Source organism: Prosopis cineraria, unplaced genomic scaffold (assembly GCF_029017545.1).
Source record: "Prosopis cineraria cultivar Desert tree isolate PC_DT_omini unplaced genomic scaffold, ASM2901754v1 PC8, whole genome shotgun sequence".
Taxonomy (NCBI): domain Eukaryota; kingdom Viridiplantae; phylum Streptophyta; class Magnoliopsida; order Fabales; family Fabaceae; genus Prosopis; species Prosopis cineraria.
This window is the reverse complement of record NW_026555339.1, coordinates 30,173,700-30,197,255: the sequence shown is the minus strand read 5'-3', so window position 1 is coordinate 30,197,255 and position 23,556 is coordinate 30,173,700. Positions and strand designations below refer to the sequence as shown.

The 23,556-nt window shown below is 33.6% G+C and overlaps 1 long non-coding RNA gene across 1 annotated transcript; it reads left to right on the top strand.

The window, feature by feature from the left end:
* Positions 1 to 20,716: 20,716 nt before the first annotated feature.
* Positions 20,717 to 21,265, top strand: LOC129317900 (uncharacterized). The gene is made up of 3 exons (XR_008595085.1): positions 20,717 to 20,834; positions 20,924 to 21,091; positions 21,160 to 21,265. It is a non-coding gene; the product is annotated as an uncharacterized LOC129317900 (long non-coding RNA).
* Positions 21,266 to 23,556: the final 2,291 nt, after the last annotated feature.

Below are 23,556 nucleotides of genomic sequence, written 5' to 3'. Positions count from 1 at the left end.
TCATATTTGTTTCCCTCACTTGTATTTTCAATTCTACAATTTCTTCTACTCTTCTTACGAATTCAAATTTTAGTGGCTGTTATGTTAGTGATTTTTTTTATTCCATTTCCTTATTAGATTGAAGTTGTGGATGTTGAATTGAGAATTAATATTGTGTTTTAGTTATGAAATTTATAAATTCATTTGAATGTTCTTGAATGTATTCATATGTTCTTGATGTTCTCGTTCAGATTTCTTCATATTTTAAGCTAGATCCATATGTGTTTGTATAAATTTGGTTTGAGAGGTTTTTCTACCACTTAATTTGGTCTGAATTTAGTGGCTATGAATAAGGTTGAATCATATTGTTAATTTCAATTCACTTAGCTTAAATTCTCTAGTGATCATTGGATTCAATGATTCACAGCACTTTGAAGGTTTTAGAGTGTTCTTCATTAAGCTAATTATTATTACATGTGTGGTTGCAAATCTGGACTTCAAATATTATCACAAGGGATTCTAACTTGATCTTATCATCTCAGTCATTTACATCAACATATTTTAATCAGAAATTACAAACATTTAATTCTTGCATTCTAGACATAGCTGAATCATATCACCATTCTTTTAATTTGTAGGTAAGTGAACTATAATTTGTGTGCATTGCTCTCTTGGGAGATGACCTAGAATGCTCCTAACTACATTCTATTTTTATTTAATAACATAAAGCAACTTAGGGTCTCATCACTTGAGAAGGGATTTATCCGACTGAGTGTATTGCCGTGGGGATCGCTTGTGTTGTTTGTAAAGAAGAAAGATAAAAGTATGATGGTGAGCATTGACTACAGGAAACTCAATAAGTGACCATTAAGAACAAGTATTTATTGCCACGGATTGATGACTTACTTGACCAACTTGTTAGATTTATAGTTTTCTCTAAAATTGATCTAAGATCCGGATACCACTAGTTGAGGGTTAAGGCAGATGATGTGCCTATGACTACATTCAATACACGATACAGGCATTATGAGTTCCTAGTAATGCCCTTTAGTTTGACAAATGCTCTTACAATCTTTATGGACAAAATGAACAAGATTTTTAGACCCTACTTAGACAAATTTGTAGTGGTTTTTATTGATGACATCCTGATATACTTCAGAGATGAGGAAGAACATGTAAGGAATTTAAGGATAGTGCTGCAAGTGTTAAAAGAGCATAAGTTGTATGCCAAACTGAGCAAATGTGAGTTTTGGCTACGAGAAGTGAAATTTAAGGGACATGTTGTTTCTACTGACGGCATAATAGTAGATCCACATAAAGTTGATGCAGTACTACAGTAGGAGAGATCAATGTCAGTAATTGAGATAAGAAGTTTCTTGGGTTTAGCACACTATTATCGAAGGTTCATCCAAGGGTTCTCTCAAATTACTTCTACTTTAACAAAGCTAACAAAGAAGGATCAGTCGTTTGTCTGGACAGAGAAGTGTGAAGAGGCGTTTCAGACTCTGAAGGAGAAGTTGACTACAGTACCAGTGCTGACTATTCCAGATCCCGAATGGCCATATATGGTTTATACAGATGCATCACTTAAGGGATTAGATTGTGTGCTAATGCAAGATGATAGAGTTTTGGCTTATACATCAAGACAGTTGAGATCGCATGAGGAGAGTTATCCAACTCATGACCTTAAGTTAGCAGCGGTTGTATTTGCATTAAAAATATAGAGGCACTATCTCTATGGTTCACAGTTCGAGGTGTTTAGTAATCACAAGAGCCTAAAGTACTTAATTGACCAGAAGGAGTTGAATATGCAACAACGAAGGTGGATGGAATTCCTAAAAGAATACAACTTTGAGTTGAAGTACCATGTGGGAAAAGCCAATGTAATGGCTGATGCTTTGAGTTGCAAGGCCATACATATTGCATGGTTCATGATCTATGAGTACAAGCTATTAGAGGGTTTCTCTAGTGAACACCAGAACAATTTAGATTTTGCCATGTATAACTTGAATACAACAGTAATTACTAATGAATTCTGGAAAGACTCGAGAAAAGCTCAGCTTGAAAACAAGTATTTGTTGGGGATTAGAGATGATATTGAGGCAAACAAGACCAAAGACTTTTAGTTCAATAATGATGGATTAGTAGTGTATAGAGATTGGGTATGTGTACCTGATAATAAAAGGGTTCAAGAGACCATTCTAGCTGAAGCTCCTTGGAGTAAGTTCACCATTCATCCAGGAACCACCAAGATGTATCAAGACATGAAGAGTCGATGGCGGTGGCCTAACATGAAGAGGGATGTGACAGAGTACATATCTTGATATCTGACTTGTTAGAAGGTGAAGATTGAACATAAATACCCCCAGGATTGCTACAACTATTAGAGATTCCCATATGGAAATGGGATTGTGTTTTTATGGATTTCATTATATGATTGCCACCCAAGTGAATCATGATGCTATTTAGGTAATTATGGATAGATTGACCAAGTCTGCTCATTTCTTAGCTATTAGAGCAGATTATGCTCTAGAGAAGCTTGTAGAGGTCTATATTCAAGAGATTGTGAGATTAAATGGGGTCCCAAAAGAGACTATGTCAGATCACCATTTGAGGTTCACATCGAACTTTTGGAAAGTGTTGCACGAGGCCATAGGTATGAAATTGAAGTTCAGCATGGCTTACTACCCTCAGACAGATAGTCAAACCGAAAAGACCATCTAGACTCTTGAGGATATGCTACGTGCTTGTACCATCAAGTAGAGTGGCAGTTAAGATAAGCACTTACCTTTGGCAAAATTCTCTCATAACAATAGTTTCCATATAAGCATTCAAATGGCTCCATATGAAGCCTTATATGGCACGAAGTGTAGATCACCACTTTATTAGACCAAGTTGAGTGAGTGAAGCAGAATGAGTCCTGATTTGGTAAATCAAATCACTGAGAAAATTGAGACTATCTGTCAGAAGTTGTTGACTGTTCAGAGTCAACAAAAGAGCTATACAAATAAGAGGAGGAGTTCGTTAGAGTTTATAATGGGAGACCACGTATTTTTGAAGGTCACACCTATGACTAGAATTGGGAGGTCTATTCATGCAAAGATGTTGACTCTCAAGTTTATTGGGCCGTTCAAAATTCTTGAGAGAATTGAGCCTTTGGCATACCGGATTACCCTACGTCTTTAATTATCAAGTATTCATGATGTATTCCATATGTCTCAATTGAAGAAATATCAACCTGACCCTTCACATGTGATTAAGCCTGAGGATGTGGAGTTACGTGAGAATTTGACATATTGGGCAGAGCCGAAGAAAATTGTAGATGTTAAGGAGAAACAGCTGAGAAACAAGACAATTTGGCTCGTGAAAGTCATATGGAAAGGGATGACTTCTAGTGATACTACGTGGGAAACTAAAGAGAAGATGAAAAGCTAGTATCCTCTCTTGTTTCAATGAGGTAAGGTTTTACTAGCTTTGCTAGATTAAGTGAATTTTGGAGAAAAAATTCCTAAAAGGAGGGAAGAATTGTAATATCCCAATTTTAATCCCATGATTAATTAAACCTAATTAAGGTAATTAAGTAAGTTGAGGTGGTGTGTGGCTAGGGAGGTCTAATAAGCATATTTGATTGTATTTTAGCCCTAATTATGGGTCCGGTATCAAGGCGAGCCACTCGGGGATCAAAAAGAGAAGAAAAATGAAGAGTGATGTTGTTGTGCCATACACCGTAGTGTAAAGATCATCTGCTGTGGTGCACAGACACTTCTGATGTCAGGGAGGACCTCTCTGTGCTATGCATGGCAGTGCATTGTGCGTCCGCTGCGGCGTATGGCCATTTTCTACAGATATCAGTTGTGAAAGTGAGACAGAAAAAGAAAGAAGAGAAAAGAGAAAATGGAGAGACACGCCAATGCTCTGCTAGGGTTTGCTTGTGGATGACATGGGGAGTATTTTGAAGGCTACAAACACCCAAAGTAAGTATCACGCTCATTAATCTCCCCACTTGTTCCACATTTATGAGTTTATAGTTAGGGTTTGATAATAAAAGTGAATTTTTAGTCCATATGAGTTATGGGTCTGAATTTATTGACTCAAATGGAGTTAATAGGAGTAGATATTTAAACCTAATATAATGAATTTTTCGTGTCTTGGGTTTTTGGGCACCATTAATATCTGAAAATCTCATTCATTATGGGTGGTTAGAAGATTGTGATGCCATTAATGGGAATTTAATAGTTCATTAATGTTATTGGGGACAAAAGGTAATAATTAAACCTAAGGGATAGGCTTAAATTATTGTGGAGTGAATGTTGGGCAATTTAGAAGTGGAAATTGAGGGTTTAATGCTTGAGATGGTAATATTGATGAAATTCAACTTGGTTGATTGTAGTGTTTGGCTCTTGGTCACCTATTGGAGATTGAGGGTTAAACCTTTGATCTCTCAAAGGTTTGAGGTAACTGGAAAAAACTCTACTTTAGGTAGTTATATGTTAATGGATTGTAAATTAATTTCTATTGTAAATGTGGCATGCATGGGATGATTTTCAATATGAAAAGCATGTGTTAGTTTTAATGAGTATATGAAAAAAAATTGAATATGCATAAGGTTATTGTGGCTAGAAATACAAATGCCTAATTATGATGTTTTTGAAAATGAACATGCATATGTCTTTAGAAAAATGAATGTGATGATTATGTTAGATAGATGTATGTTAATGAGAAATGAATTTTAAGAAAATGATGAGAATACATACTTGGATAACGCATGGTCGTGAGCTTAATGTGATTGTTGTAATAATGAGTAAGTGAAAATGAAAGTGTTAAAATGAGTGAGTATTGATTATGGCATAATTAGTGGCGGGAGTTCGCCTAGGGTTTAGGAGTAGAGAAAAATTCATATAGTACTTAGACTGCCATCTGGTGCATGAGGGTATAGCCTCATCCTAAGTTTGTCAAGGGTCTATCCCATAGTTTGTCGAAGGATTAGAACCTAGCTATTTTAACCAATTTAATGAGGAGAATACCCTAAGATATAAGACACCCCAGGGATTAGAGAATGGGGGAAGCCGTACTCTAAGAGTGAGTCCTGTGATCTTTGGCTCGATCACACCTCACGATTGGTGAGCTTGGGTAATCCAATCACACAGACGAAACCCTAATCAATGTTATAGCATATGGTTTCAGTCTAAGGAAATAAGGGGGATATAAGGTTGGTTGATCATTGCCTAAGCAAATATATGACGTGTCACACGTGTTACATTGTGGCAAGTCACGTGAATAATGGGTCAAGGTCACATATCTAAGAATATGGTGACAATGCACCTAGTACATGTGAGATAAATAAGTTACTAAAAAAATAAAATGATGAGTTATGATATGTGTGAACATGTTTTACATACCTGGTTTCTTACGCATGTACTTGATTTATGATTGATATATATCTGCATAGGGTAGGTTTCACCTTGGTTACGGAGTAGCTATACTCACCCCTTCCATTTAACACTTTTCAGGCTCTAGCTCTGGTGAAAAGAGGGAAAAGGCTTAAGAGGCTAAGAATTAACATATTCTTTTTTGTATGCCTCTAGCTTAGTTTATTTTGTGTAATAGTATATGTTTGTCAATTCTAGATTGCATGTCATCTCACTTGCACTATTTTGTTGTTGCAAATGTCTAATTTGTATTTTAGGCCCTGAGTATTTGTGTATGTTGAGAGATATATATATTTATAGGGCCAAAATACTAGTGCAAATGTATAAATGAAAATTTGAACATGTTATAAACGATTTCAGCAAAATGCAATGACAATTTACCTCCCCCTCTATTTTTGATAAAAAGGGGTTGAGGAGTGAATTTCTATTATATTGTGGTTACAATGTGTGTGACATGTTGTATTAGTAGTCTTGAGTCCAATGGATATGGTCTAAGTCCCAAGTGCTGAACTCCATAAATTTATAACTCATTCTTTTAATTTTGCAATTACGTTGTAATAAATTTGCAACTTATTTTTCAAATTTTAACATGGTTGAAAAATAAAAAAATTAACTTTCCCTATTAAAAATTTGAATACAAGTTACAAATTTATCACAACAAAGTTGCAAAATTAAGAGATTAAGTTGCAAATTCCTAAAGATTGACACTTAGGAACTAACTTGAATTAATTGATCCTTTTGGGACCTTTCTATTATTCTCCCTATTTTTAATTCATTTTTTTTAAAAATTGTAATTTTCATTAAATTAAGTTTTTGAGATCTGACTATTATTTTCCTAAAACATATACAATCAAAGCAGCTGCTAAAACTGCACCTTGTCATCCATGCTCTATCTAATAAAATTGCATTATTTCAATCAAATAAAATACTATGTGTCATTATTTTTGATAATTTTATTTTTGTAATAGAGTGTTTCCTTAATTTCTCTCATTTTCTCTCTCTATCATCATTAATGGTTAAATCAATCTATATTTATAGTCATCTGATATAACATGTGTTATTTGAAAAATATATTAATGATATAGTGCACCAAGTCTATGCAAACATTTTTCTCGCAAATCCTCACTAGCATAACTAGAAAGAAGACTATAATAGCAATGCCAATAACTATTTTTTTGGGGTATAATGATTCAACTAAAATGACTATACTGTCATTTAATTTTTTCTTATATTTTTATTGGTTAATTTATTATATTATCTAATTGAAGAGAAATTTAGAAATATTAAAAAATTATAATTTTTTGTCAACTAAAATTAATACCAAATGTAACACTTGCCCTAAGTGTTATCCAAAAATCACACAATTTAAACAAACTAAGTATGGTTAAGGAATTGATCCTAAAATCAACTTAGGAAACAAATTATTTAAATCACTAAATAATACACCATTGCAAGATAAATATTTAAAACCTTTAGAAAATTTTATAGGTTCTACCTATAGCGCATGGAATCAAGCTAGATAAAAGCAAGATAAAAAGATGCTGTTATGATAGCATTAAATTACTGCCATGATAGCCCTCCCAGGCCAAATTTTGGGAGGCAGCGTTTCACCATTTGACCTCTGATTGAAGTGATTTTAAAGCTCACACATCATTTTTAATGATTACTAGTAGTGTATCAAATTACAAAACAATCTAATGGTTGGATTAGAATTTGGACACTCTACAAGATTAGATAAAGTTGTTGTCATGACAACACTTTTAGACCAACTTTCAAAGTACACAATTTCATCATCTGACCTCCGATTAGAGAGATTTCAAAGCCCACATGTCACTTTTAAATAGTACTATTATCACACCAAATTTTGAAAAGATCCAACAAATAGATTGAAATTTGCGCATGTTGCAAATTCAGCCACTTTATTGTCATGACAACATTAAATAGCTGTCATGACAGCACTTCCAGACCAATTTTTGGAGTACATCATTTTTTTGTATGATGTCCGATCGAGGTGATTCCAAAGCCCACACAAATATTATAATTTTTTTTACTTGTGACCTAAATTTTAGGAAAATCCAACGGTCAAATTGAAATTTGGACACTCAGATGCAAAAGTGTAGTTTTTTGGTAAAAACCATTTTCCAAATTGTCCAAATCTCATCCTAATGGTTACAAACCTATGGAACACTTTGGACACATTAAATAGGAGTAGGAGTACTTGATAGAATATTTAAATGATGGAAAAACCCCTTATATTAAATTTTGACTACCTAGGTGCCATTTCTCAAAATGGACCCTATGCCCCTAAAATTTACAAATCACACAAAAGTGGCCAAAAACCATTCCAAATACCATATACATATATGAGGTCTCCGTGGGGCCCATGCACCCACTCTCTTTATTCAAGGTGTATGTTTGGCAATAGCACACCATTTGCAATGCAACCACTTTGTATTTACTTGTAGAATCACATATATATATAATCACATCCTATTGGTACCATAATCTTAAATACATTACAATAGATTTGCTCAAAATAAAGGGGTTCCAGTTCTTTACATTCAACAAGTAACCCCTAGCTTTGTTCCTTTCCTCATCCACCACTGGATCCTTCTCTTAGACTTGAAAATATTGAAAAAAAGGGGATGGGATAACCATAATCTTAGTAACAAAGAAATCTACATTTATTATTACAAAGTAAGCTATAGTTGAATAAATAATAATAGATTAAACATAACATATAATTTAATCATTTAAAATGCATGAATGCATAACATAGGCCAGTATAACCTTTCCTAACTGACATAATGCCACTTGGCACTCTTTAGCTCACAAGTAAACTTTATACTCACTTGTAACTCCACAAGCATAAAACATAATTTAAGGCATGATCAAATCCACCTAACTGCCTGTACTCCTTTAACGTGAACCCTGAATAGTCAAAGCTAACCCCTTTTCAGAGCCAACCTGACTTGCTCTCTTTGTAAGGACTACCTTGGCTTAGGCACTCAACCTCACACTTCATATGTCAGATTCGCTCCCCTACTAAGAGGTGTTGAACACTCAATCCACTAATCACTTTAGTGCACTGAGCCCACAATACAAAAGGCAACACTGAGTACTGGCAGTGCACCATAGAATATCACAAGTTTACATCTCCCCGTGGGTAAACTTCCTCCGAGATCATGCCTTTCAATCTTGCCTACCTTTCTCGAGTATTGACCACTTCAACACTCTAAGATATTATAACAAATATCACTCCTCCTTTAAGCAGTTCCTTAGTCTCTCTAAGGTACCTAACCTAATTACACTTCCTTAAATGCAACTTTCATTCTCTATAATTACAATGCATGCAAACAACCTCATTTCTATAAAAACATTATTGTTAAATGAATAGAAAACGTATATACACTATTATCCAAGTAATACCCTATAAGTCTTTATAAAACACAATTAATTGCATTTAATCATTTAAAACATGTAATGCATAATAGCTAGTAGTATTTATTCAAAAATAGCTAAATAAAGCAATAAGAAATATAAATTCCCTTGTTACCTTAACCCTTTATTCCAAAAGGATTTCCCTTTTATACAAAATGAAACTTGGCTTGTTCTTTATCCTCTAATTAAGTTCCACTAATAATTCCCTACAACATATAAGTGATCCATATCACTTTTTATTACAAATAGCATTAATGAAGACTATAACTTATATCACACAACTGGGGTCAATGAGTTATAATCCATCCTAATGGTTTATATATTAAACCAACCATCCACATAGTATTACTTAACCATCAAAATCATTTATTAGCCACCATTAGGCTAATTTTTCAATTCATATAATTTTTAATTAATTAAAAACCTTCACTTAGTGTCACTAATTTTCACCATTAGCCCTTATAATAAAAACCAAACTTTAATTTAAATCTTATTGGATTCAAATAGCATAATTATAACTAAATCAATAGGCTTAAACCATTGAGGAGCAAAACCTAACCTCTTAGTGTTTGACTTTTGCCCTAAAACTCCATTTTTCATCCAATTACTCACTCAAAACATTAGGGCATCATATAGAAACTCAAAACAACCTCCTGAGGACCAAGGAAACTAAAGCTTACAAGAATAGAGCCTTTGGGATCAAATTTTAGAAATTTTCTCTTCCAAAAATTGAAGAAAACCAAGAGAGAAATTAAAGTAGGAAGTTTACCTATCATATAGTCGAGCTCACAATGGCCGTAAAGCTTCATAGATCCAAGCTTAACTCCTTCTCTTCCTCCTCTCTTCTTCCTCTCTTTTGTCTCATGTTTCTTTCCTTTAGTTTCTTGTTTCAGTTTTAATTCTGCGTGACTTTCCCTTTTAAAACTGATCTTAAAATATTTTGGGAAAAATTACAAGAAAGGGCCTAACATTTCTTTATTATTGCACAAAAGCCCAAGTTAACTTTGGTAATTTTTTCTATAGTTAAAAATAAAATAAAACCAAACTTTTGGTTAGTAAAATTTCAAATTTGGACCTCTATCAAATTATTCTTAATTTTAATTTAATTATAGATATTTTATTTTAAAATAAATTTGAGTCATAAAAACTTTAGGATGTTACAAATGCCATCCCAATCTGTCTCATATTATAGAACCTAAAGAGGTTGAGCTAAGGAAAAATATGACCTATCAACAGGAACTGGAAAGAATTATGGATGTAAAGGAGAAGCAATTGAAAAATAAGACAATTTTCCTTGTGAAGGTGTTTTGGAAAGTAATGGCTCTTGGTAATGCAACATGAAAAACCAAAGAGAAGATGAAACGTTCCTATCCCCATTTGTTTCAATAAGGTATGTTCCTTATGAACACTTGAATTTTGGGGACAAAACTCTTATTAGGAGGGGAGAGTTGTAACATGCCAAAAAACTAACCTAAGATTAATTAAGTTAATCAAGGACAAATGAGTGATTTTGGAAGAATATTTAAAGATAAATAATTTTAGTTAGGGGATTATTATTGAATTTAATTTAGAATGAAATCTGAATCCTAAATTATGATTTTTTTGGAAATAGAAATAATAATAATAATAATAACATTATTATTATATAAAAGAACAGGGAAAAAAGAAGGAAAAGGAATAAAAAAATAAGAAAGGTGGGGAAAATGGATTGTACAATCCATGTATGTGTAAGGTATAAAATGAAGATAAATAAATAAGGATGAAGGAGGAAAAAACACACGGGACCCACATTTTTTTTTTAAACCATTCATGCTCATTTTTCATTTTCATTTCTCTTCTTTCTTTCTTCATTGCCTCGAGTACGAATAGAGAGAGCAAGAACAACCCTACTCGATGGAGAGGCTGACTAATTTAGAAGGTAGAGCTCTATAATAGGATATTTTGGATGAGATTTTTTAAGTATTCTAAGACTAGATAAGTGTTCTAAATATTTTTCTTAGTCACATTTCATCTTTAGTTTTATATTTTGGGATTATGAAAAATCTAGGATTTCAAAGAGGGATGAATATTTGATGAATAAATATAATTATTAAGGTTGTTAGTAGTATAATAAATATTCTAGAGTATTATTTTGTTGATGAAATTTGAATTTGAGGCTTTTGGGTTAAACCCTAGACTTTTATGGGTAGATTTTTGGTTAAATTTGAAAATATAAATTGATTTGTTGATGTTTAGATGATTATTTGGGATGAGAAATAAATTATTATGACTATAGAATAATGATTCTAGGTTTGAGAGTAAGTTTGCAATTTTTGGGTATTTATAGGTGCGAATTTTTGGAATAAAAAGGGAAATTTTGGTATTAAAAAATTATTTGAATGATGATTTTAACCAAACATCAATGAAATTAAATTTTAGGACTCAAGAGGCTAAGACTAGGGTCTTAAAAAAATAAAATAATATCAAATAAATGCCTAAGTATTGGAATATGAGTGAAAATTGTGTTAATAATATTATTAACACATTTGGATATGATTAATTGTAGATTAATTTTCTTTTGGCACCATTCAAGCTTTAAAAAGCTTTGGAAGTGTTGTAATTTGAGGGGTAAACTTTGACCTCTCAAAGGTTAAGGTAATCAGAGAAAATCTATTTTATGCATTTATGTGTAAATTAATTATTTATGTTGTAAAATAAATGAATATGTATGTATATATATATATATATCCAAATCTTGAAATGGTTGTTGGTAATGCATATGTGGCTTTGTTGATATCCTATTATTTATGACCAATTTAATTTTGACATGATTTGATTGATGAGATTGAGGGTTGATGATGATGTGCATATTCTTGATTGCAAATTGTGGATTATGTATGGTGATGAATTGTATATGATCATGTTGAGTTTTTCATATGATGCCAATGTGATTTATGTAGTAACATGAAAATTGATGCATGAGACATGATTGAAATATGATGATTCTTGATGTTTGATAAGGAAGAAAGTTGATGAGCATGTGAGATAATTGTGAAATACATATATAACAATTATTGAAATGCATTTTCTTATGATCATGATCATATGGTGGGAGTTCTCCTTAGTGAAGGAGTTAGTGGTTGTGCAAAATTCATATGGTACTTGGCTATTGATCAATAATTCTAGGAGTTATAGCTGCTACTTACCTTGTAGGGTACTATAGCATTGTTCCTATTAAGGGACTTAGCCCTACTAGCCTACCTAGAGTTTTGGGTAGAGCTAATCTTAGGTATGATACCTCATAGTGTGTGATTTAGGGAAAACCATATTCATAAGTGAGTAAAGCAACTCTGGCCTGGTAGCCCCTCATGATATGATTAAGGCCTTAAGTAGTCTCACCACATGGACGATCCCTTTTGATTATTGGCCCATAGATTTCATGTCAGAGAACATAAAGGTGGATATAAGGAAGAGATTGATCATGCATATTATTATTATCATTCCATTTAAGTGATTGATGGCTATGTTTGAGACTATAATTGTAATTGTGGAAATAAGAACATGTGGTAAATATGTGAACAATGTATATGTGGCTACTTGTGCCAATTTTGTACTAATATTCAGTACTTGTAGGCAATCATGCCAATTTTGTACTTGACTTTATTCTTGAGATTATGCACATGAGTTAGATGTTAATATGATTAACATGTTTTTGGTATGATTATTTACATGGTTATCTTTATGAATTTATTAGCTACTTGCATTCATAGTTAATTATCATGCATTTGTATAACTTAGATATATCTTAGTTACTGAGTGGTTGTACTTACCTATCTCTTTAACATATTATAAGAGCTAGCTCATCTGGAAAGAATAAAGGAAAGGAGTATTAGGCCAAGTGACAATAATCACTTATGTAGGCCTTTCTCTTTTTATTTTGATATGTGTCATTACTTTATGATGATGCCAACTAGGATAATATATTCTTAATTCACTTGCATTATGGGTTTTGTATTGGGTGAAAATGTATTTTGGGCCCTTGCAAATGTGATTTGGCGCTTATGCTTATATTAGTAGGCCAAAATATTTATACAAGTGGAAATAGTTATTATATGCATGATTTAAGAATTGGAATGTTGTTATGGTCTCCCCTTATATTTTGATATCCAAAGGTGAGTGGTTGATATTAATTATATATGAATGAAAAGGGAAATTCATGCATGTGATGAGGTATTTGATGAATAGATGATATATATATATATATATACATATAATATGATGACTTGTTGATAATCATTGCGATAAATGTGATTGAAATCTTGGCCACCCGCTGCTAGCTATGGAAGGATTTGGATGGTCAAGTGTTATGTTAGTGAAGATATATATCATGTGGAGTAGGGCATAGAGAGAAAATAAAGGGAAAGTTTTCCTCCCATCTTGAGATGTGTTTCTTAATCATGCTTTTACATATATTTAATTGAATGATATGAATTCTTTAAATATTTTAAATACTTGGGATCCCTTTATTTTATATAGTTTGTGAAAATACATGTTAAAGATTTGTTTAGGTTAATCTCTTATAGGATAATTGCTTTGGGTTAGTTCTTGATTCACCATAGTGTGATGATCTAAGTCCTAATTTAGGACACCTTTTATAGAAATGGTAACCCTTAGTAATAAGGGTAAAAGGTAATTGGAGTAATCCTTTTGTCTACTAGTTTGTAAAATTATTTACAAGTATTTTATGTAGATTATATGCATTGTGTTTTATGAAATGATAGAGTAGCAGTATTGTGAAAGAGTAATGCATGCGTGTGTATAGGTAATGCTTACAATATCTGTGAAGAGGCATGTGCATTTGCATTTATGAGTTTACCTTAGACTAAGGCAGGGGGTTACGACCCTACTCTATGTAAGGTTAGGAAGTCCTAGAGTATCCTAAGCATTGATGATGATCCATTAAGGAGAACCCAATCGTATATATGCACCCACGAGTATACCCTAGACTAGGATAGGGGGTCGTGGTGCTACTCTGTGTAAGGCTAGGAAGTCTTGTTAGTCCAAGCATTGAGCATGCTTTGCTAGTAAGGACTCAGGAGACTACCTATATTTGTGATACCTAGTCTGAGATAGTGGTTTGGTAGGCCTTGTTTTATGTAAGGCTAGAAGTTCTAGTCCAAGTATTGAGCTTGCTCCACTAGTAGGAACCAAGAGTACATGAGCATAATGGACGAATAAGCGTGCCATTGTGTATATCTATTTATATTGCTCTTTATTGAAATCGATGCTACTTCATCTATTATATTTGATTTTGCTTACTAATCAATAATTGGGGTTTATCTAAGTTACTGGGAAGTATGTCTCACTTCGTTACCTTTGTATACAGGTGAAGAGAGTACAAGAAAGCTGGGAAAGGAAGCAAGGAAAGAATAGCTTAATATAACATCCTGAAAATTTTGTAAGACCCAAATTTAAGATTATATATATATATATATATAATTAAATTAAAATTTAGAATAATTTGATAAAGGTCAAGAGTCAAATTTTACTAAGTAAAAGTTTTATTTTATTTTATTTTTAATTATGGGAAAAATTATCAAAGTTGCCTTAGGCTTTTGTGTTATAACAAAAAGTTTTGGGCCCTTCCTTGTAATTTCCTTAATGTGTTTGGTTCAGTTTTTCTAAGAGGAAAAGAAAGTAAAAATGAAATAAAATAAAAGGAAAGAAATGAAACAAAGAAGCAATGCACAAAGAAGAGCAAGAAATAAGAGAGTAAGAGGAGGAAAAGAGGGAAGCTAGAGCTTGAATTTGAGAGGCTTTGTATAACATCTGAATTTATTAATCCTAGAATTACTTATTAATTGAGGGCAAATTAGTAATTAAGAAGTGACTAGGATTTTGAATGGTAATTTGATATTTTAGCTCATTAGAATGTTAAATGATCAAATATGGGAGAAAGAACCACGTTTTGAATTGAAATGTGTGCTCGTGGTAAGGATTTCCTTCACTGTGCCACGTGCTATAGCTAATGATGCATGTGCTGTGTAACATCTTGAATTTCTAAATCCTATATTAATGATTGATTAAGAATGGATTAATGATTTAATGTGAGAATAGGATTCTGAGTAGTGAAGTGTTATTTTGACTCATTGGAATGTTATATAAATAGATATGAGTAGAAGATCGGAGTCCCAAAGCAAAGCGTGTGAGCATAGTGAGGATTTCCCTTACTATACCATACGCCATGGCGAGTGATAGATGCATTATAGCACGTGGAGCAAAACTTAGATTAATAGGAATGTGTCCAGCTTGAAAAACAGAAGGGAGAAAAGTGGGAGGAGAGGTCTAGGGTGGAGAAGAGCTAAGGCTATGTTAGGGCAAGCTAAATCAAGAGCAAGGATGGTATCTCTGACTTGTTACTTATTGAGTAAGTCATGCACTACCTTAACCTTTGAATCTACCCTATTTTCTCTTAGTTTTAACCAGTGAGAAAGTGAATTCGAGAGTTTTAAGGGGTGATTTCTTACCCTATAGTAATAAAAAAGGTTCTTTAAAACTAAACTAGTGCTTTGTGACTAGTTGGAGTTGAAACTATAAAGCTTTGGAGATGTAAGCAAGAAATTTCCTCAATCTAGAAAGAGAGTAGTGAGAAAAAATTGCTAAAAGTGTTAAAGCTTGGAATGACAGATAATCAGTAGTAATGTGTGTAATCAAGTGTGAAACATAGATTTGATAACTATTAAGTGTTTAAATGTGATAATTGGCACTTTTGGTCAATAAAGGAATTTACTCTTAATGCCAATTCTATATAGATTCTAGTGTGTGACGCATGAATTGCGAGAAAAAAGCTTAAACGGGGTTAAAATTGTATGGGTAACTCTTTCTATCGAACAGAAAGGTTGAAGTAATTATATAGTTTATTGTGCTTATTAACTATTATAACTATGTAAAAGTAAATACAAATTGATGAATTTGTTGTTTTAAGAGTTTTGTGCATGATTTGTTATTGAAATGTTTTTAACATGAACAATGGTTTGTGAAATGAGATTTGTAAGGTTAATTGATTTCAAATGATATGTGTGTGTGTGTGTTATGACATTACACGTTGTGGTAATATGAAAGAAAATAGTAAAAATTATGAAAGAGCATGATCATAGAGGTTAGGAGTTCCCCCAGATATGTGGGGATGTGTGTGTGTGGAGATATGTGAGTGAAAAATCCATATGGTCGGCTGACACTATGGGACATCCGGTGCAGCATTATACTGGTTGTTACCATAGATAATCCGGTACAGCATATTATGGGACTGTCACTATGAGACATTCGAGAAATTTGGCAACTCCCTAATGCCTGATAGGGTGCAGTTAGGAGTTAACGAAGCCTTTATCATAAGTGTGTGAATAAGAAAAAACCATAGTCCATAGGTGGGTTAGATTATCTTTGGCCGGGTGTTTCTTCTATCGAAAGTGTGCTCGGGTTAATAAGTAGTTAATCCAAGACAGCTTATGGTTTCATGTTAGAAGGCATTGGAGGTTCAGTGGCTAAATGATCATGCTAGTGTATATTGGTGTGGAACTGTTTTGAAAAGGAGGAATTGTTTCATATTTTGATGTGTGTGTGTGTGTGTGATATTACTTTATTTTATTACTTTGATATATTTATTTGTGTAAATAAGCATTTAATGAACTATATTGATTATTGAGATTTTTATCTCACCCATGGTTATTTACATTTTTTAGGCTCGGGTGCTAGTGACTTGAAGGGGAAAGACATTGGCTGAGTTGAGATCTTTCACTAAGCCTTTGTAAGGTTTTGGTGTAATGAATTTGGTTGTTATTATTCTTGTATATGTATAAGTTGTCATAGGATTTATACGTGTGCATACAGATATAATTGTGGTATGTTTTGTGATTTTGAGCTCCCTTGCCCTTGTATATATATGTGATTGATGAAATGTTTGGATGGGCTAGCAGATGGATGTAATTATGTGTGAATAGGAGATGGGTGGAGATTATATGTAGTAATTTAGCCATATATGAGATCAAAGAAATGGAAATGTGAATTTGGCCTAAATGGTGAAATGGGTAATTTATAGGCCAAATTTGTGTATGTGTGTTATACTGTGTGTGTGTATTGTCAATTAGGTGTGTATTATTCATTTGGACTTGGGCAAGGCCCAAAAAGTGGCTAATGACACTTGGTTTTGAATTGAGATACTTGAGTGGCAAATTTTTAGCAGAAACTGATCAAAATGCACTTGGGTGTCCAATTTTTGATAGAGATATCTGATTGAGATGAAACTGGTGTCATTAGTTAGATTTCAAAACAAGCTTCATGTAGGCACTTGAACTATCCCAATCAAATATCATATATGGAAATGGCAGGCATCTAAATTTCATATTAGAAACTGCCATTTGATAGCAAATTCAGGTGTTTGCGCCATGGCGTATGTACTCGCATGCCGTAGAGCGACATAGAGTGAGCGACTGTGGCCTCGATACCATATGCCGTCGCACATATGGTACGAGTCGTGGCACACGGTGCTAAATTTCACTTTGTTTTTCAGTGATGCATGTGTTTTCTAAATCCTTGATGCGCATAGGTTTATTGCTTCCGCTGTGTGTACATAGATTTTTTCTTGAGTAAGTTATAAAATGATTTCTGAAAGTTTTTATTGGGATCCCATGGCTTTCAATATTTTCAAAGTAAATGATTTTAATTTGATTGGTAAGATTGTAGTAGAGTGCACGGTAATGTCAGTGAGGGCATTACATGACATGGCACATGGATTAAAAACTTGGTTAATAAGTTTAAAGAGAACTTAAGAAAATAGAAGGGAAACTAAGGAAAACATGAAAAGGAGAAGGAAAAGAGGTTATGCATAGGGCTTGAATTTCTAAAGCCAAGGAAGGAATTTTAATCGGTGTCTTATTGGGTAAGCTTTATACCATCGTAAGCTTCTATTCTCTTGTAATTTCTCTTAAAATAGTTTATGGAGAAATAAAATTAGGAAAGTTAAAGGGGTTTGTTTTTTATCCCTCTATAATAAAAAGATTCTCAAAGTTCCAAATAGGGTTTTATGACTGATTTGGGTTTAAACGGTAAATCTTTAAAACTGTAAGCTTAATTTTTCCCTAAACCTAGAGGAAACATAGGTGGAATGAAGAAGGAAATGAATTGGAACTTGTAGAAGTGATACAAAGTGGAAATGAGTGGTGATGGGCCTAGTGTGATTTAGTGGAAGTGAATGAAGGGCTAAAAATGGCTTTAAGCAATAGTTTAGTACTTTGGTCAAAATAGTTAATTGAAAAATTATGCCAATTGTATGGAGATTGGCATATTATACATGTGACTTAAGGTAGAGAGCTAGTATGGTGACTATAGGCATGTGAAAAATCCAAGGGTAACCTTTGTTATGACAGAATGGTTAAAGTAACTGAATAACTTTCTTTATTCAATTATCTGTTATAACTATTTGAAAGTATGAGTATTAATGCATGAAAATGTTTTAGAATAAGAATGTTTGCTAAATAAGCATTACTGCATGAAATTGATTTCTAAAGAATTGATTTTTATGAATTACATGTTTTATAAATATATGTATTATATATATATATAGTTTTATATACGTATGGAAATGTGACTATACGAAAACATGATCATAGGTGTGGGAGAGGAGTAGTGAAAGACCATATGGCATTATTATCCCTAGTACTTGACGAGGTGTAGTATTGGAGAATTGTATCTCCTTAGTGCCTTTCAAGATACGATGTTCGAGATTATCTCTTTAGTGCTTATTGAGTTACGGTATTGGAGATTTAGGCCCCTTAACATTTATGATGCGATGTTGAAGTGAATTAGAAATCCTTTGGCCAAGTGATTCTATTATTAAAGGTGAGCTCAAGGCTAATGAGTATGTATCTTAGTCTAAGGTGAGCATATAGTTTTGAGTTAGGGTGATTTGAAGGTTTAGTTAATAGTGATCATACTATCACTATAAGTGGTGAATTATGGTGAATATAGTTTGTGAAAGTGGTGAAATACTATGATGATGTGATTTGAAGTGAAAACTATATTATAGACTATGTTTACCTATATATTATGCAATACTTGCTTATGGTTGTATGTGATAATCAGTAGTAGTGAGTTATTCTGTTACTGAGATATTTACCTCAGCCCCCATGGTTACATTTTTGCAAGACACAATAGTGAGCTGAGTAAAGAGAAAGATACTAGGCTAGCTTAAAGTTGCGAAAGCCATGTAAACGTGAAGTTTGTGTAATGAACTTTTCTTTTGTATCATGTGTATAAGAAGTTGCTATAGGATTTGCATGCATGTGTATAGTTGTGAATTGTTGAATGATGGTGGTTTTGTAAATCTTAGTCCATATTTATGAATATGTGGTTTTGTGAATGAATTGTAAATGTGGTAACAAGTAGATTAGTGGTGAAATTTATGGAGAATGTGGTCAAATTAGTGTATTGAGAAAAGTTGTGAAAAGTTATCTAATGTGAATTTGGTCTGTTGAGTAGCCATGTCTTGATTTATATGTATATATCACTAGTACAAAATATAAAATTTATGGGGTACTTTTTACATTGGTTGGAAGGCAAACAATGTAAAAAATAAAGGCGGTGGCATTTTTGTAATTATGTTGAATTATGTGATACTTTTTACATCGGATGCCTCGACACCCGGTGTAAAAAGATAACTTTTTACACCCACCTGTTGTAAAAAGAGAACTTTTTACATCGGGTTCTGGGACACCCGGTGTAAATAGTTATCTTTTTACACCGAGTGTCTAGGCACCCGGTGTAAAAGGTATTTTTTAAAATCCTCTCTTCCTTCCTCCATTCATCAGTTCCCTCTCCTCCTTCTCGCGCCCTCCCTCTCGTCTCCCCTTTGTCCGCCCACTCCCCCTCCCCCTCGTCTTCTCCCTCGCCGGAGCCCCTTCCCCTCGTCCCGCCTCCCCCTCCAGCTCCTCCCCTCGCCGCCTACTCCCCCTCCCCCTCAGTTCGTCCAGCCCCCTCCCCCTCGTCCCGCCGCCCCCTCCCCTTCCTTCCCTCGCTGCCCAACCCCCTCCCACTAGGTCCACCCAACCCCCTCCCTCTCCCCCTCGTCCCGCCGCCCCCCTCCCCCTCCCCCTCGTCTCGCCGCCCCCTCCCCCTTCCTCGGCCGTCCCCCTCCCCTTCTCCCTCCCTCTTGCCCCCCTCCATTACTCCTTCTCCCTCCCTCTCAGTGTTGAGTCGTTGCTGCAGCTGCTGCCACCCAGGTATGTGTTGAATATAAATTTTTAAATTTTATAATGTTTAAATTTAGTTTTTAATGATATTGATTGTTGCTGGGAGTACTGTTAGTGGCTTCATAAGGCCTCAGGTTGTTGCATGTGATCATTTATTTGGTTTAAAATTGTTAATTTTCTCGTGTAAAATTTTCTAAAACTTTTAGGAAGTCCAATATTTAGGGAAGACTCTGTCAATTTTTTTTTTGAATTTATTCTTTCCTCTAATTTTCTTAAATTTAGTTTTTAATGATATTGATTGTTGTTGGAAGTACTGTTAGTGGCTTCATAAAGCCTCAGGTTGTTGTATGTGATCATTTATTTGGTTTAAAACTAATGAGGTGAAGACTGTGGTTGAAGCTGTTGGCAATTTTATCCTGTGGCCCAAGAGACTTGTGAATCTGGTTCAAGCTGTGGTACGAAATTTCATGAATTTTTATTATGTAGCAACTTCCTAATATATGTTTTTTATTAACTATTTCTTGTCTTTTTATTATGTATAAGCTTTCCTTGCCGAATCTCCTAAAGCTTCCACAACCCTCGTTGACTCCGCATCAGCGAATGATCTTAATGGCGTATGATTTATCATTCGAATTCAAGGTTTAGAAATGGATCCGGAGGTTGTGGGCAAGAAAGACATGATAGTGACAATTGAACGGGAAGATTTGGTTCGACTTCTGTCGAATAATCAGCTTACCACACCACACATTGAACTATTTATGATGTAAGTATATTTTTCTTTAATATAATTGCATTATTGTAAGTAAACTTAATCATCAAGTTTAGTAAACTAATATAATTGCATTGTTTTAGGTATCTTCATCATTTGTGCATTACATCGGGCAAAGGTGATAAGTTTGGATTCCTTTGCCCTCATCACATGACAGAGAAAGGTAATACTCCAGAGTTAAGGGCCGCGTACCTCCAATAGAGAATATGTGAAGTCAAAAAGGACGTTTTTATGGCTCCATATGTGCACTCGTAAGGATCAATTTATAATTAATAGTTTTTTAATATGGATTTACTTTAACTTGTATCATATTTAGCAGGGACCATTGGCAGTTATTTGTTCTTTCAATGAAGAGCAACACTGTCGTCTTTTTATGCTCCCTCCATTACAAACTTGGGAAAGAAATGAAGAAGACGATAGACTTGTAAGAATACTTTTACTAAACTATTTAATTTAATTTTTTTTGAATATTTTTACTAACTTGGTGATCTTGATCATAGGGCAATGAGAGCATATCAAATTGTAGTCTTACAAAAGCATGGACATGAGCTAAAGGACCCACATGGATTGAGCCAAAGGTGATGCTATACTTTATTAATATGTTCAATTATTAAGATTTCTTACTAATTTTTTATGATTTGTTCTTATATAGAGTCATAGACAACTGGTAAGGACGAACTTGTGCGGTCTATATGTCATGAGGCACATGCTCAATATTATCACATTAGGCATGACCGAATTTACAAAAGAGGTAAATATATATATATATATATATATATTTTTAAAAAAAAAATTTTATTTTATTATGTTATTTGAGATTGATTAATATGCCTACTTTATGAATCAAATTTTAGATGTTCGATAATTCGGATGCATTTTCTGAAGCTGAAATTGAAGATATCCGCATACGTTGGGCAACCTATTTTGTGGAGAACTTGTGAGGTTTTTTGTTACTTTTAGACATGTTTTAATTTTGATAGTTGACACAATTTAGATAATTATTAGTTTTCCTAATAGTTAAATAGTTTTGTATAGTTGATAAATACTTGATAAACAATTGTAAATGAATTGAGCTGTCTGATTTGGCAATTTTTATGCACATGAATGGCAATTTTGACAATTTAGACAATTGTTAGTTTTTTTAATAGTTAAATAGCTTTGTATAGTTGATAGATACTCGATAAACAATTGTAAATTAATTGGGCTGTCTGATTTGGCAATTTCTATGCACAGGAATGGGTAAAATCAATAAAATAAATACAGTATAAAAAAATAAAATACTTTTTACATCGGTTATTACCACAACCATTGTAGAATATAATATTTTTTACACCGGTTATTTACACCGGTTATTACAATAACCGGTGTAAAAAATATTATATTCTACAACGGTTGTATAATAACCGGTGTAAAAAGTACACTTTTTACACCGGTTGGAATCTGAACCGGTGTAAAAAGTTAAGTAAATTTTTTTTAATTTTCTTGTATATAATTTTCAACATCGGCTCTATAACCGATATAAAAAACTTAATTTTTACATCGGGTTTATAACCGATGTAAAAAGAGGGACTTTCTACATCCCCTGGAACAACACGTCTCTTTAACCGCTGTAAAAAGTCATTTTTAACCACTGTAAAAAGTCATTTTTGTACTAGTGTATGATATAAATTGTGGTCAATCAGGTGTGTTAGGTTCTTTTGGATTTAGTTCAAGGCCTAGAACATTTTAATGGGACAAAAGGTGTGATTTGAGCACTGGGTGTGTGAAAATTTTAATAAAAGTAGCATTTTGCACCCAAGTGTCTAAAATTTGATAAAACTATTGGATCATGTTCAAACCTATCTCATTAGTTAGCTTATAAAATAAGCTTCGTATAGGTGCTTGAATCACTTCGATCGAACATTGTATGTGGAAACGACGCACGCCAGAAGTTTACCCTATGAACTATCACGTGATAGCAAAAATTGCTGTCATGTGCGTCGCAGCACATGGTGTGTTATGTTGTGGCACATGACATAAGGATGGGAGCTCGTGGCTCTATGCCACAGGCTGTAATGCATGTGGTGCATGCCGCGGTGCACCCTCTTGTTCAGACTTTGTTTCTTTGATTTAAATGCATGCATTGGATGTGGTGAATGCAATCGTTTGTCTTTCGCTGTGCAATAATTATTATGATTTAGAATTCAAATGCTTTTGATGATTTTCAAATACAAGTCTCGGATCCCAAGCTTTTCAAACAAAAGTTTTAATACAGTTTGGTTTTTCTGAGTGTGTGGTGATTGAGTTAAACATTCTAAATGTTGGATAGATATTGGGAGAGGTTAGACTTTGCGGTGGTTGTGAGCTCAGCTACGCATCAAGTAAGCTCCCTATTTCAATCCTTTCCTTTCCCTCTTGGTTTTCTTAAAATTTTGGAGGACAAAAATTCTTGATTTAATCCCATAGGCCTTGTTCTTGTAAACTTTGGTTTCCTTAGGTCCTAATGAGGCTGTTTTGAGTTTTTATGTAACATCCCAAAAATTTTAAGACTCGAATTTATTTTAAAAAAATAAAATAAAATATCTATAATTAAATTAAAATTTAGAATAATTTGATAGAGGTCCAGAGTTTGAATTTTTCTTAGCAAAAGTTTGGTTTTATTTGATTTTTAACTATGGGAAAAATTACCAAAGTTGACTCGGGCTTTTGTGCTATAATAAAAAATGTTGGGCCCTTT